Genomic DNA, 12,128 nt, shown 5'->3' with positions numbered 1-12,128 from the left:
ACACCATTAGAACCATGGGGTTATACCAAAGCTCTAGAATGGGCGGGAGAGTGCGGACGACTCTACAGCACCGATTGACCGAACTTAAGGTCTTCATCGGCCAAGGTGTCAAACTTGTAGAACTTTGCAAAAGTGTTTGACCCCGACCAAGTAGCTGCTCGGCAAAGTTGCAATGCCGAGACGCCCCCGGGCAGCCGCCCAGGATGAGCCCACCTTCGTAGTGGAATGGGCCTTCACTGATTCCGGTAATGGTAATCCAGCCGTGGAATGGGCCTGCTGAATCGTGTTACAGATCCAGCGCGCAATGGTCTGCTTGGAAGCAGGACAACCAACCTTGTTGGGAGCATATAGGACAAACAGAGCCTCTGTTCTCCTAATCTGAGCCGTTCTGGCGACATAAGTCTTCAAAGCTCTGACCAAATCCAGAGATTTTGCCTCAACGAAGGCGTCAGTAGCCACAGGTACCATGATAGGTTGGTTTATGTGGAAAGATGAAACCATCTTCGGTAAAATTGCTGACATGTCCTCAATTCAGCTCTATCTTCATGGAAGATCAAATAAGGGATCTTGTGAGACAAGGCCGCTAACTCAGACACCCGCCTTGCAGATGCCAAGGTCAACAGGATGACCACTTTCCAAGTGAGGAATTTCAACTCCACCTTCCGCAAAGGTTCAAACCAATGTGATTGAAGGAACTGCAACACCACATTAAGGTCCCATGGTGCCATTGGAGGCACAAATGGAGGTTGGATATGCAACATGCCTTTCACAAAAGTCTGAACTTCTGGAAGGAAGGCCAATTGTTTCTGAAAGAAAACCGATAAGGCTGAAATCTGAACCTTATTTGAGCCCAATTTTAGGCCCGCATCCATACCTGCTTGTAGAAAATGGAGAAACCGTCCTAGCTGAAACTCTTCTGCAGGAGCCTTCTTGGATTCACACCAAGAAGCATATTTTCTCCAAATACGGTGGTAATGTATAGACGTTACTCCTTTTCTGAATAAGTGCGGGAATGACTTCACTGGGAATACCCTTACAGGCTAGGATTTTGCGTTCAACTGCCACGCCGTCAAACGTAGCCACGGTAAGTCCTAATACATGCACGGCCCCTGTTGTAACAGGTCCTCGCGCAGAGGAAGAGGCCAGGTATCTCCGATGAGTAAGTCCTGAAGATCTGGATACCAAGCCCTCCTTGGCCAGTCCGGAACAATGAGGATCGCTCGGATCTTTGTTCTTCTTATGATCTTTAGAACTTTTGGAATAAGAGGAAGTGGAGGGAACACATACACCGACTGAAACACCCACGGCATCACCAGAGCATCCACTGCAATCGCTTGAGGGTCCCTTGACCTGGAACAATATCTCTGAAGCTTCTTGTTGAGAAGAGAAGCCATCATGTCCACTTGAGGAACTCCCCAACGACTTGCCACCTCTGCGAAGACTTCTTGGTGGAGGCCCCATTCTCCTGGATGGAGATCGTGTCTGCTGAGGAAGTCTGCTTCCCAGTTGTCCACTCCTGGAATAAAGATCGCTGACAGAGCGCTTGTATACTTTTCCGCCCAGCAGAATTTTTTTGTGGCTTCTGCCATCGTCGCTCTGCTTTTCGTTCCGCCCTGACGGTTTATGTACGCTACTGCTGTTACATTGTCCGACTGGATCAGTACAGGTAGTTCTCGAAGAAGATATTCCACTTGTAGGAGGCCGTTGTAAATGGCCCTTAGCTCCAGAACATTTATGTGGAGACAAGTTTCCTGACTTGACCATCTTCCTTGGAAGTTTTCTCCCATTGTGACTGCCCCCCAGCCTCGGAGGCTTGCATCCGTGGTCACTAGGATCCAGTCCTGTATTCCGAACCTGCGCCCCTCTAGGAGGTGAGAGCTGTGTAGCCACCACAGGCATAGGCGTGTGCACGAGGGGTGCCTGGTGCGCACAGGCACTCCCTAATGTCCGGCACCCCCGCACATCATGCCTGCGATCCGATCATCGCTGTCTGTGTGCTGCTATTGTTTCAGTGGTGCTACTACAACAGCACACAGATAGCGATGATTGGATCATCACCTGCTGCGTATCACTGGACGCTGGGCTGTCACAGCCCCTACCGCTGCTGTTGGAGGTAGACCTCCTTTAGCCTCAGCCTTCTCTGAGAGGACTACAACAACAGCCTGTCTTTTGTATTCAGAACCACCTGTGGACAGAATTTTAAGTGCCGTGCAGCTAGCTGGAGAAATCAAATGATCACACACTGCCTGGTGTAGTCAATAAGAGTTCTGCTTTATTGTTTCTTACATACACATATTTATACTTGTTCTAAAAGGCTCAGAGGAGTTTACAGTTCAACCTCAGGGTTGTGTCCTCTTCCTGATAACGGTCTTGTTCCTCTTTTTTGCTCTATCTCTCAGACATGGCTTACCCACAAGTTCCTCTTTTTTGCTCTATCTCTCAGACATGGCTTACCCACAAGTTCCTCTTTTTGCCAACTGAACATTTCATCATTCTATACTTTTCCTTCTCCCCAGCATATTTAAGCATATCATATCTGAATGCTAAAGTAAGCTCATAATCTATTGAATATAACAAAATGAAGTAACATTGGCTTATTGCAGAATCACACTAATGCTTGCCCATCTACCTTCCTCATTTTTCCCTCCTTTTGATTCTCAAAAAGACATCACACTATACCTTGCTACCCTACTTTGCCGAGCAGGCCAGGTGATGACCTGGTCAAGTACGTCTGTCTCCCTGGGCCTATTGCCAAGGGAGGGTAATAACCATCCCGTACAGACAAAATAGTCACAAGGCATAGATGCATAAGAGTCCTTTTTACAGTCTATTTTGAGTGCTTCCATTTTTGTAGACGGGTGGTCTGTCATTACGTGATTCAAGATCATCATATTCCTCCATTTCTCGAGCGTCACTTTCTGCTGTGGGAGCTGGTTTGGCTTTTTGTTTTTTTCTTTTTCTTTGCAGCTTGTGCTTAAGTTTTTTCGATGAACATGAAATACAACATAAAAGCAGCTTGATCAGTACATAGCATAATAAGCATATCCCAGCTACTTTGGCTATTAGTACCACAGTTCCCATCAGCCATCCCCCTATACCTTTAAACCAGTTTGCTGGGTTTAACCAACCAAAATCCCACTTTCCCCACGTCCATGATGATTCCTCTACCTTTTTTACAAACTGCTGTTTTATATCTTCTATTTCCTGCATTTTCCCTTCTATTACTGTCAGGGGGTTTGTACTGTTTGTTAAATACGTGCAACACGTTTCTCCTGACACTGTCTGTAGAGTTGTACAATAGCCCCCAGTCTGAGCTGTAAGGTAGTCAAGAACCATCCTATGTTGCATTACCTCCTTCTGGATCTCTTGCATCTGTTTTCCTACATACAGGAAAGTAGATTCTACCTCAGCTGTGATATTGTCCACTAATTCACAGAGCTGGTTTATCGCCCAATAGTTTCTTCCTGATAGCCCCCCCCCCCCCCCCCCCCATCTGAAAGGAAGTTTGCTACTAGTAATCCGCCGAATTCTGCATCACTTAGCTGCAGGGTGCCACCTACTTTTAAAATGGTAAGCTTTTCTTTGGTTTCTTTCCTTCTGTGTCTAACTAGACCCTTTGCTTTGTGCTTGTGGGGATGTTGGAGTTCATTTCTTAATTCCTGGTGTGTTAATACACGTATACTAGGAAACATTCGTCCAATAGTGCAGCTTCCCACTCCCCCCATGGTAGCCATTTGTAAGCATACTTTCCACAATACCAGTACCAGTTTTCCCCTAACATTTCTGGTATTCCTAGCCACTGTTTGCGTAGTTCAGACATAATTCTAGTACAAGTTAAATTTTTACATGTTAAGGTTTGATTATTGGGCTGATCCTGTATTACTGCCCATGAGGGTGTGGACCCATTTCTTACCCATGCCCCCAGATGTATGAATTGGAGGGTCCCCTTATGGTTATATACTCTGACAGTGGGTACTGCTTCTCCTTCCTTCAGGTCTATAGTTCTAACATATTTTCCTCCTACTGATCGCTCTCCAAACCGCACATCCACATGTTGGCATTGTAAGTCACCTAACAGCATGTGGGTGGGATAAACCATTCCTCCCTTACCTATGTCCTGATACATCACTCTCCCTCTCCCTTTTTCCTTAATGGTTTGATTAACCGGAGAATCATATCCCACAGTGTACACATGGCGGCTTCCCCTTAATTGTACACAGAAATCAACCTTTCCCCACACCCTGGATATCAAAAATTGGGGAGGTCATAAGATAAATTGTTCTTTCTTATCCTTTGTTGAATTCCACCCAACCTTTATTAATTCTTCCATGGTGGCTGGGACAAACGTAAAGCCCGTCCCCTTCCCTGTTTTTGGGGCATGGGAACAGACCCAACAGTCCTCCTTCCCAGCAACCGTTTTTGCTACCCTTGAGTGTAATTTCAATATTAAATTATCATTCTCTGTTTCAGTACTTTTACACCATTCCTCACATCTTTCCTCGGGGGGGGGGGGGGGGGGGGGGGGGGGTGCCCACACTACTCACATATACATTTTAGTAACCAGGTAAACGGAGTACAATCTTCATTACTTTTTACTTCCTTTACTGCCCTCCTGCCTCTCTTATGCCTGGCTTCTAACAGCCATGCCCATTCATTAATCTTATGCAGTGAGGGCTTTGTCCAACATCCATTCATACATGACCATTTCAAACTGTTTTCTGGGCAACACTTCCAACATGTCTGCACCCTTGCAAAGTATTTTCCCCATGTACTATAATCGAATTTACATTGTTTTTGACATTCCATTATTTTTCTCATTGGTTCCTGCCCACACTCACACAAACATTTATCCCTGCCTTCCATTTTTGCACATGGTGGTATTGGCCACACTGCATGCCTTTTTCTGACAATTCGGGGGTATTTATTCATGGTTACATGGTATTCCTCTGTATTTATCTCAGGGGCCGGGGCTGGAGTGAGGCCTTGACTTACAGATGTGTTTACCAAATGTACAGTAAATACAATTGTACCCACCAACATTGCGGATCCCAAAATAACCCCGTACAGGGACCTATCAGGCTTAGGTCCAAGTAAATTCATGGTTATTACTTTCCTGGGGGTTTAATAGTGATCTTGGTCTTTTTGTAGTGCGATGCATGCACCCACGCGTCTCGACCCTCGAGTTTCACCGAGGTGGGGGTCACTAGCAACACTTGGAAAGGACCATCATATCTGGGCTCAAGTGCTCCTCTCACGTGTCTTTTTAAGTAGACCCAATCGCCAATCAGGATGCTGTGTGGTCCAAGATCAGCTCTTTCAGGTCCTGAGGATAAAACTTGAGAATGTATTTCAGTTAAATGTTCATTCAGCTGTTTTATATATCCTGTCATATTTCAATGTTTATGCTGCAGTTCCTGGGGCAAATAACATCCTGTCTTAGGTTTTGTCCCAAACAATGTCTCATAAGGTGAGTACCCTGTCTCCTTGCCTGGTGTGGTTCTAACTGTAAACAATGCTAAAGGTAAACATTCTACCCACGCTTTCCCTGTTTCTTGCATGGCTTTCTGTATTTTAAGCTTTAGGGTCCCATTAAGGCGTTCAATTTGGCCACTGGCCTGAGGCCTATAAGGAGTGTGAAAGGCTTGTTGTACCCCTTCATCTTCCATTATGTGCCTCATAACTTCTCCTGTAAAGTGTGAACCCCTATCTGACTCTATTACTTCTGGAACCCCAAATCTGCATACTATTTCTGCTATTATTTTCTTTGCAGTAGAGATGGCATTTGCTTTGGCCACTGGCCATGCCTCAGGCCATCTGCTAAAAATGTCAGTACATGTTAGGGCATATTCATATGTTCCATGCTTTGGCATGTGTATATAATCAATTTGAAGTCTCTGAAAAGGGAAATAAACTTGTGGTGTCTGTCCAAGGCTTGTCCTTGTTCTTCTTCCCGGATTGTTCTCTGCACATATCCAGCATTGGTCTGTAAAGTTCTTTGCTGCCACATAAAATCCTGGTGCTACCCAATGGTCCTGTACCAGCCTAGTCATTTGTTCTTTTCCCTTGTGATCTGATCCATGGGCTACATGTAGCATAGGTGAGTATAGTGCTCTTGGTAAGCACCATTTGTCTTCCTTCTTCCATAACCCTAAACAGGTTGCCTTGGCTCCTATCTTTTCCCATGCCTTGTGTTCTATTTTAGCTTGTTCTTGCAGCTTGATGAGAGTCTTTATGTTTACTTCATCTGCTTCTTCTTGGACATAGATTGCTGGTTCATGCTTGCTCTTCAGGGCTGCTTTCCTTGCTTCTGTATCTGCATATGCATTACCCTTGCTTTCTTCTGTTTCTTCCTTAGTATGTGCTTTGGTCTTTATAACAGCCATCTGTCTAGGCAGCTTCAATGCTCTTGTCAGTCTTTGTATTAGATACCCATTCTTGATAGGCTTACCTGCTGCTGTAAGGAAGTTTCTGTTCTTCCAGATGGACGCATAATCATGCGCCACTCCCCAAGCATAGCGTGAATCTGTGTATATATTGACAGTTTCATCTTCTGCTAGTTTCAATGCTCTGATAACTGCCATTAATTCTGCTTGCTGTGCAGACGTCCCAGGTGTCAGAGGTTCAGCTTCTATAACTTCATGGGGGGAAACAATTGCATACCCCGCCACCCTGTATCCTTGAACATAATAACTAGAACCATCAGTGAAAAATAAAAATTTTGGATTATGTATTGGTTTGTCATCAATCTTCCAATCTGGCTGTATTTCTTCCTCCATGAGGGCTATACAGTCATGTTCTTGTTCCGGGTATGGTTCTGTTCTTTCCTCTGGCTGTACTTCTTCATCTTTCCCTCCTTTTGAACCGTCAGGTTCATCTTTAAGAGATAGTAAAGTTGCAGGGTTGATGGTGGTACATCTCTTAATAGTAAAGTTGCTTGCTGATAGAAGGGCTACTTCATATTTTGTCAGCCTTGCTGTGCTGAGATGTCTTGTAGATGCCTGTTGCAGTATTTCTGTGACTGCATGTGGAACTTGTATGGTAAGTGGATGATCTAACACAACATCTGCACATTTGTCCTTTAGGATGGCTGCAGCTGCTACTGACCTTATGCAGGTTGGTGATCCTTGAATCACTCCATCCAGTGCTGCTGAGTAGTAAGCCACAGGACGCTGCTTGTGTCCATGCTCCTACATCAGGATTCCTGTAGCATGTCCTCTGTGTTCATGGCAGAACAAGGTAAAGGTCTTTGTATAGTCTGGGAGTCCCAGGGCTGGAGCTGACCACATGGCTTCCTTAATCTGCTTAACTGCCACCCATTGTGTCTCTTGCTCTTCTTGGGAGTTTGTAGCAGTCTTCTTGGTGGCATTATACAGTGGTTGCATAAGGGCTGAGGCTCCTGGTATCCAGTCCCTGACATAAGACACTTGCCCCAGGAAAGCCCTTTTCTGTGTTAAAGTCTGTGGATTTGGGGCGTCCAGTATCACTTTTATTCTTTCTGTTGTAAGATGGCACATTCCCTGGGAGATGCAGTGACCTAGGAATATTACCTTCTTTTGGGCAAACTGTAACTTGGCTTGTGTCACTCTACAGTCTTCATCTGCGAGAAACTTCAGCAATGATATTGTTTCTTCTTCACACTGCTGTTTAGTGGCAGTTGCTAGCAGCAGATCATCTACATATTGCAGTAGTTGAGTGTCTGGATACCTGGGTCCCCATTTCTTCAAAACTGTTGCCATGGCTTCAGTAAATTCAGATGGGCTGGTTGCCCCTCCTTGAGGTAGTCTTGGCCAGCAGTATTGTTGTCCAGCATGTGAAAAGGCCAATAACAGCTGTGAGTCTTCTGTAATGGGAACTGATAAAAATGCGTTTGCTAAATCCAGTACCGAGAACCATCGGGCTTGTGGACTTATTGTGTTCAATAAAGTGTGTGGATTAGGTACCATTGGGGTTCGAATGATCAGTCTCTTGTTAATCTCTCTTAAATCATGTACCATCCTGTAGTTTGCTATTCCTTTATCTTCCGGAGTGGCCTTCTTTTTCACAGGGAACAGAGGTGTGCTATAGGGAGACTTGCACTTCTTTATGATACCTAATTCCAGCATATCTTTAATCTGTACCCCTATGGCTGCTGTCTGTTCCTTGTTTAAGGGGTACTGTTTTATAGTTACTGGTACAGTTCCTGGTTTGATTGATAGCTTCACAGGTTGGACCTTCATGGTTCCCACATCTCTTTCCTTTTGCCCATACCTTGTCTGGAACTCACCATCCTCACCAGGTTTTAATTTGTTCTGGGGTTTCTTCTTCATCCTCTTCTCTGGTGGTTGCTAGAAATATCTGTACAGCGGCTTGCACTTGATCATAATCTGTGGGTGATAGTGCTGTCTTGAATATCACCTTGTTCCCTCTGTACAGAATACTTGCTTGTAGTTTCTGCAGCAAATCTGCTCCCAGCAAGTTGACTGGGCAGGTGGGAGATACTAGGAACTCTACTGGGATTTCATGTGGATGTCCTTGTACTTGTACATTGAGGATCCTAGTTTTCCTCAGCTGGATCTTTTCTCCACTTAATCCCTTTGCTGTCACTGGTTTTCCTGTAATGAGGTGTGCTGGTACTTCTTCCTGTATTATAACTGATTGGCTTGCCCCAGTATTAAGCAGGCAGGAAACATTTTCTCCCGTTGGCAGTTTGACTTTAATTAACCCATCTTCCATTCTGTCGGGGGGGTTCATCGGGAGTATCACTGGTACTGGGGTGCCGGGACTTCAGTCTGACTTATCCTTGGGGGCTTGATTGCCCGTTTTCTCTATCCAACTCTTATATGTGCGACAGTCTCTTTTGAAGTGTCCTGGTTTCTTGCACCAGAAGCATTTTCCCGATTCGGGCTTGAGCATGGCTCTTCCTTCCCCTTCTAATTTTTTCTTTGAGCCTTCCTCTGTGACCAGGTAGACAGTTTTGGGTTTGGCTGCCTTTTTCTCCTTTACTTCCTTTTCCAGATGTTCTAAGGCCTCTACCGTATCCAGAATTTGATCCATAGGTGTAGACCTATATGCAGGAGTACTAGTAATTAATTTCTGTTTTAGACTTGGTCTTAAACCTTCCAATACTCGGTATCTGACCATCCTTTCTCCTGCTTCTGGGTCCAAACCTTCATTTCGGACCATATCCTTAATTTTACAGAGGTAACTTCTAAACGGTTGTTCTCCTTGTGGTCCAATGGCTTCTGGATACCTTTGATTTCTTAAATAACACCATCTCCTTAGGCGTTCCACAAATAGTGGTCCACTGGCTATAGTTTCCTTTGTGCTTCTAGTAAATCTTCTATCTGTTCATGATAATCAGGGGCTTGATGAGCTGCCATATCCTTAATCTGTCTTAGATCACCATCTGCTAATTTATTTTTACATATTTGTTCCACATCTACCCATGCTGCGGAATGTAAATTACACATAGTCTCCATATATAACCCAAACCGTCCTGGCTGTTTGTAGGGATCTGGGCTATCTTTTATTATGGCTGTAACTTCCATTACTGAAAAAGGGGTATGTTGTTCTCTTGTAAGAAACTGTGGTCTAAAATTATTCTGTCCTCCTTGAACATATCCCTCCTCATCCGCTCATATAGGCTGTCTTCCTCTTGGATTGACATAGGCATTGGTACGTACTGGGTAACAAGCAGGAACATCTAAGTTTTCTGATTCATCTTCTTCCTCAATTTCATGCATCTGTAGAGTTCAATTTTCTGCTTCAGTGTAAAATACATTTCTTGTTCCCAGTCTCCCCTTTCTCAGTTTTCTTTTGTCTTTATGAGACAATGGGGATCCTGAATGCATTTCCCCTTGACCGGGTAGGTTGTACGGTTTCAGTCTATTTATCATTAATGGAGTTCTGTGGCCTGTTCCTATCTGGGGTGTACAGTTGGGACAGGTCATCCTCTCTGGTTCCAACAAAGATGCATATTGGGGACATTTAGTTAAATCAGGGTACTGGTTCCATACTATAGGAGGTTGCTCTGGGGTTCCCAGATTTACAGGGTAAGGGGGTGGATCTGTGACTAGTGTGGCTAGTGTGGCTACTGGGACTAGTGCTACAGGTGGAGGAGGGGCGGATTGGGAATAACTGGCACATTATGGCCCTGGTTTGTTCCTGTAGTTGCCAAACAGACCGTCATATGATGGTCATCTTCCCTTTGCTTCTTTTTCCTCACATTCTCTTACTCCCATTTTTCACTTGCTGTTAGCCAAATGTAGACCTGATCCCCTTTCTTGTGTTTTTCTATCCATTCCCTGTTTTACAGATTCTAAACTTTCTCCATTTGTCAGTGTTAAATTCCCCATCTGGAGGAAATCCTCCCCTTTTAAATACCTTGGCTATATCTTTAACTGCATGTGGTCCAACCTCCTGTTTAACTATTTCCACAGGGGTTAATTCACCCTTGCTATTAGAGGTTCCCATCCTGCCTTCTGCCAACTTATCAACACTTCTCTCTCCGATATGAGTTACACAATTCAAGTACTCTGTGTTGATTATTGGAAAGATGGGTTTCCTGAACACTACAGGTTTACCTCTGTCCTACTGATTACATACACCTGTAATCATTCGGGTTCCTTATGGGTGGACTCACAATCTTCCGTTATCAAGGTATATCTCAATCTGGTGGGTCTGACAGAATAGGGACAAAAGAATCTTTCAGGTTCTGGTTCTTTCAGTATCTGGCGCAAGTCCTTGCCTTCCCTTAGATTAACAAAACCATGACATCCTGTTGTTAATATACTTTTCATATAACCCACAGTTTTACCATAAACCCCTTCTTGATGTCCCCTACACCTTTTAAAACCTGATATATCTTTTTCAGTGCGTGCAACAAATGTAATATTTACTGACCCATGAGGACCTTGCACAAACCACTTTAAACTAACAGTACAACACCCACAACCATATGAGCTTTCAAAATCAATACATTCTTCAATTTCAGACATATATTTACATTGCTTGTTCTGATACAAAAGAGGCAAGGCTTTTACTAGGAAGCGCTTGAGTTGAACAGAGAAAACTGACACTTCTGACACAGACGTTAAAACACGTAAAGCAACAATTGGCGAAAAATCGCAATCAATTTGTTACTTACCGCGGTTTAAACGGTTCCAACATCTAGAGTCAGGTGACTTGTTGCTCCTCTATTCGGCACCATGAAAATGTTGGAGGTAGACCTCCTTTAAAAAAAATGTTGGAGGTAGACCTCCTTTAGCCTCAGCCTTCTCTGAGAGGACTCCAACAACAGCCTGTCTTTTGTATTCAGAACCACCTGTGGACAGAATTTTAAGTGCCGTGCAGCTAGCTGGAGTAATCAAATGATCACACACTGCCTGGAGTAGTCAATAAGAGTTCTGCTTTATTGTTTCTTACATACACATATTTATACTTGTTCTAAAAGGCTCAGAGGAGTTTACAGTTTAACCTCAGGGTTGTTTCCTCTTCCTGATAACGGTCTTGTTCCTCTTTTTTGCTCTATCTCTCAGACATGGCTTACCCACAAGTTCCTCTTTTTTGCTCTATCTCTCAGACATGGCTTACCCACAAGTTCCTCTTTTTGCCAACTGAACATTTCATCATTCTATACTTTTCCTTCTCCCCAGCATATTTAAGCATATCATATATGAATGCTAAAGTAAGCTTATAATCTATTGAATATAACAAAATGGAGTAACATTGGCTTATTGCAGAATCACACTAATGCTTGCCCATCTACCTTCCTCACTGCGCGGCCCTGGTCAGACTCACATTCACAGCCTCCCAGGAGGTGGGTGGTTGGTTGCACAGCCCACCCACCTTGTAGAGACCCGCCTGCAGAGCTCGGGTTGCAGCAACATGGAGCTGCTTATGAAGAGGTGGGTCCTGTAAGCTGGAAGGGAAAGCGGAGGTTTCCTGACTGGTGATGTGCTCCTATGTTTCCTGACTAGCTGCAGCAGCTGGAGCTGGCTAGATGACACCGTGAGCAGGCTGAATGATGAGCAGGTCAGAGTACACATAATACACCATACGTCTATATTAGTCGCCAAGAGTGCTGCCTACACGAATATATATATATATATATATATATATATTAGCTGAGCCAAGCAATCAGTAGTTTA

This window comes from Pseudophryne corroboree, chromosome 3 (genome assembly GCF_028390025.1).
Source record: "Pseudophryne corroboree isolate aPseCor3 chromosome 3, aPseCor3.hap2, whole genome shotgun sequence".
NCBI lineage: Eukaryota > Metazoa > Chordata > Amphibia > Anura > Myobatrachidae > Pseudophryne > Pseudophryne corroboree.
This window is presented reverse-complemented; position numbering follows the sequence as displayed.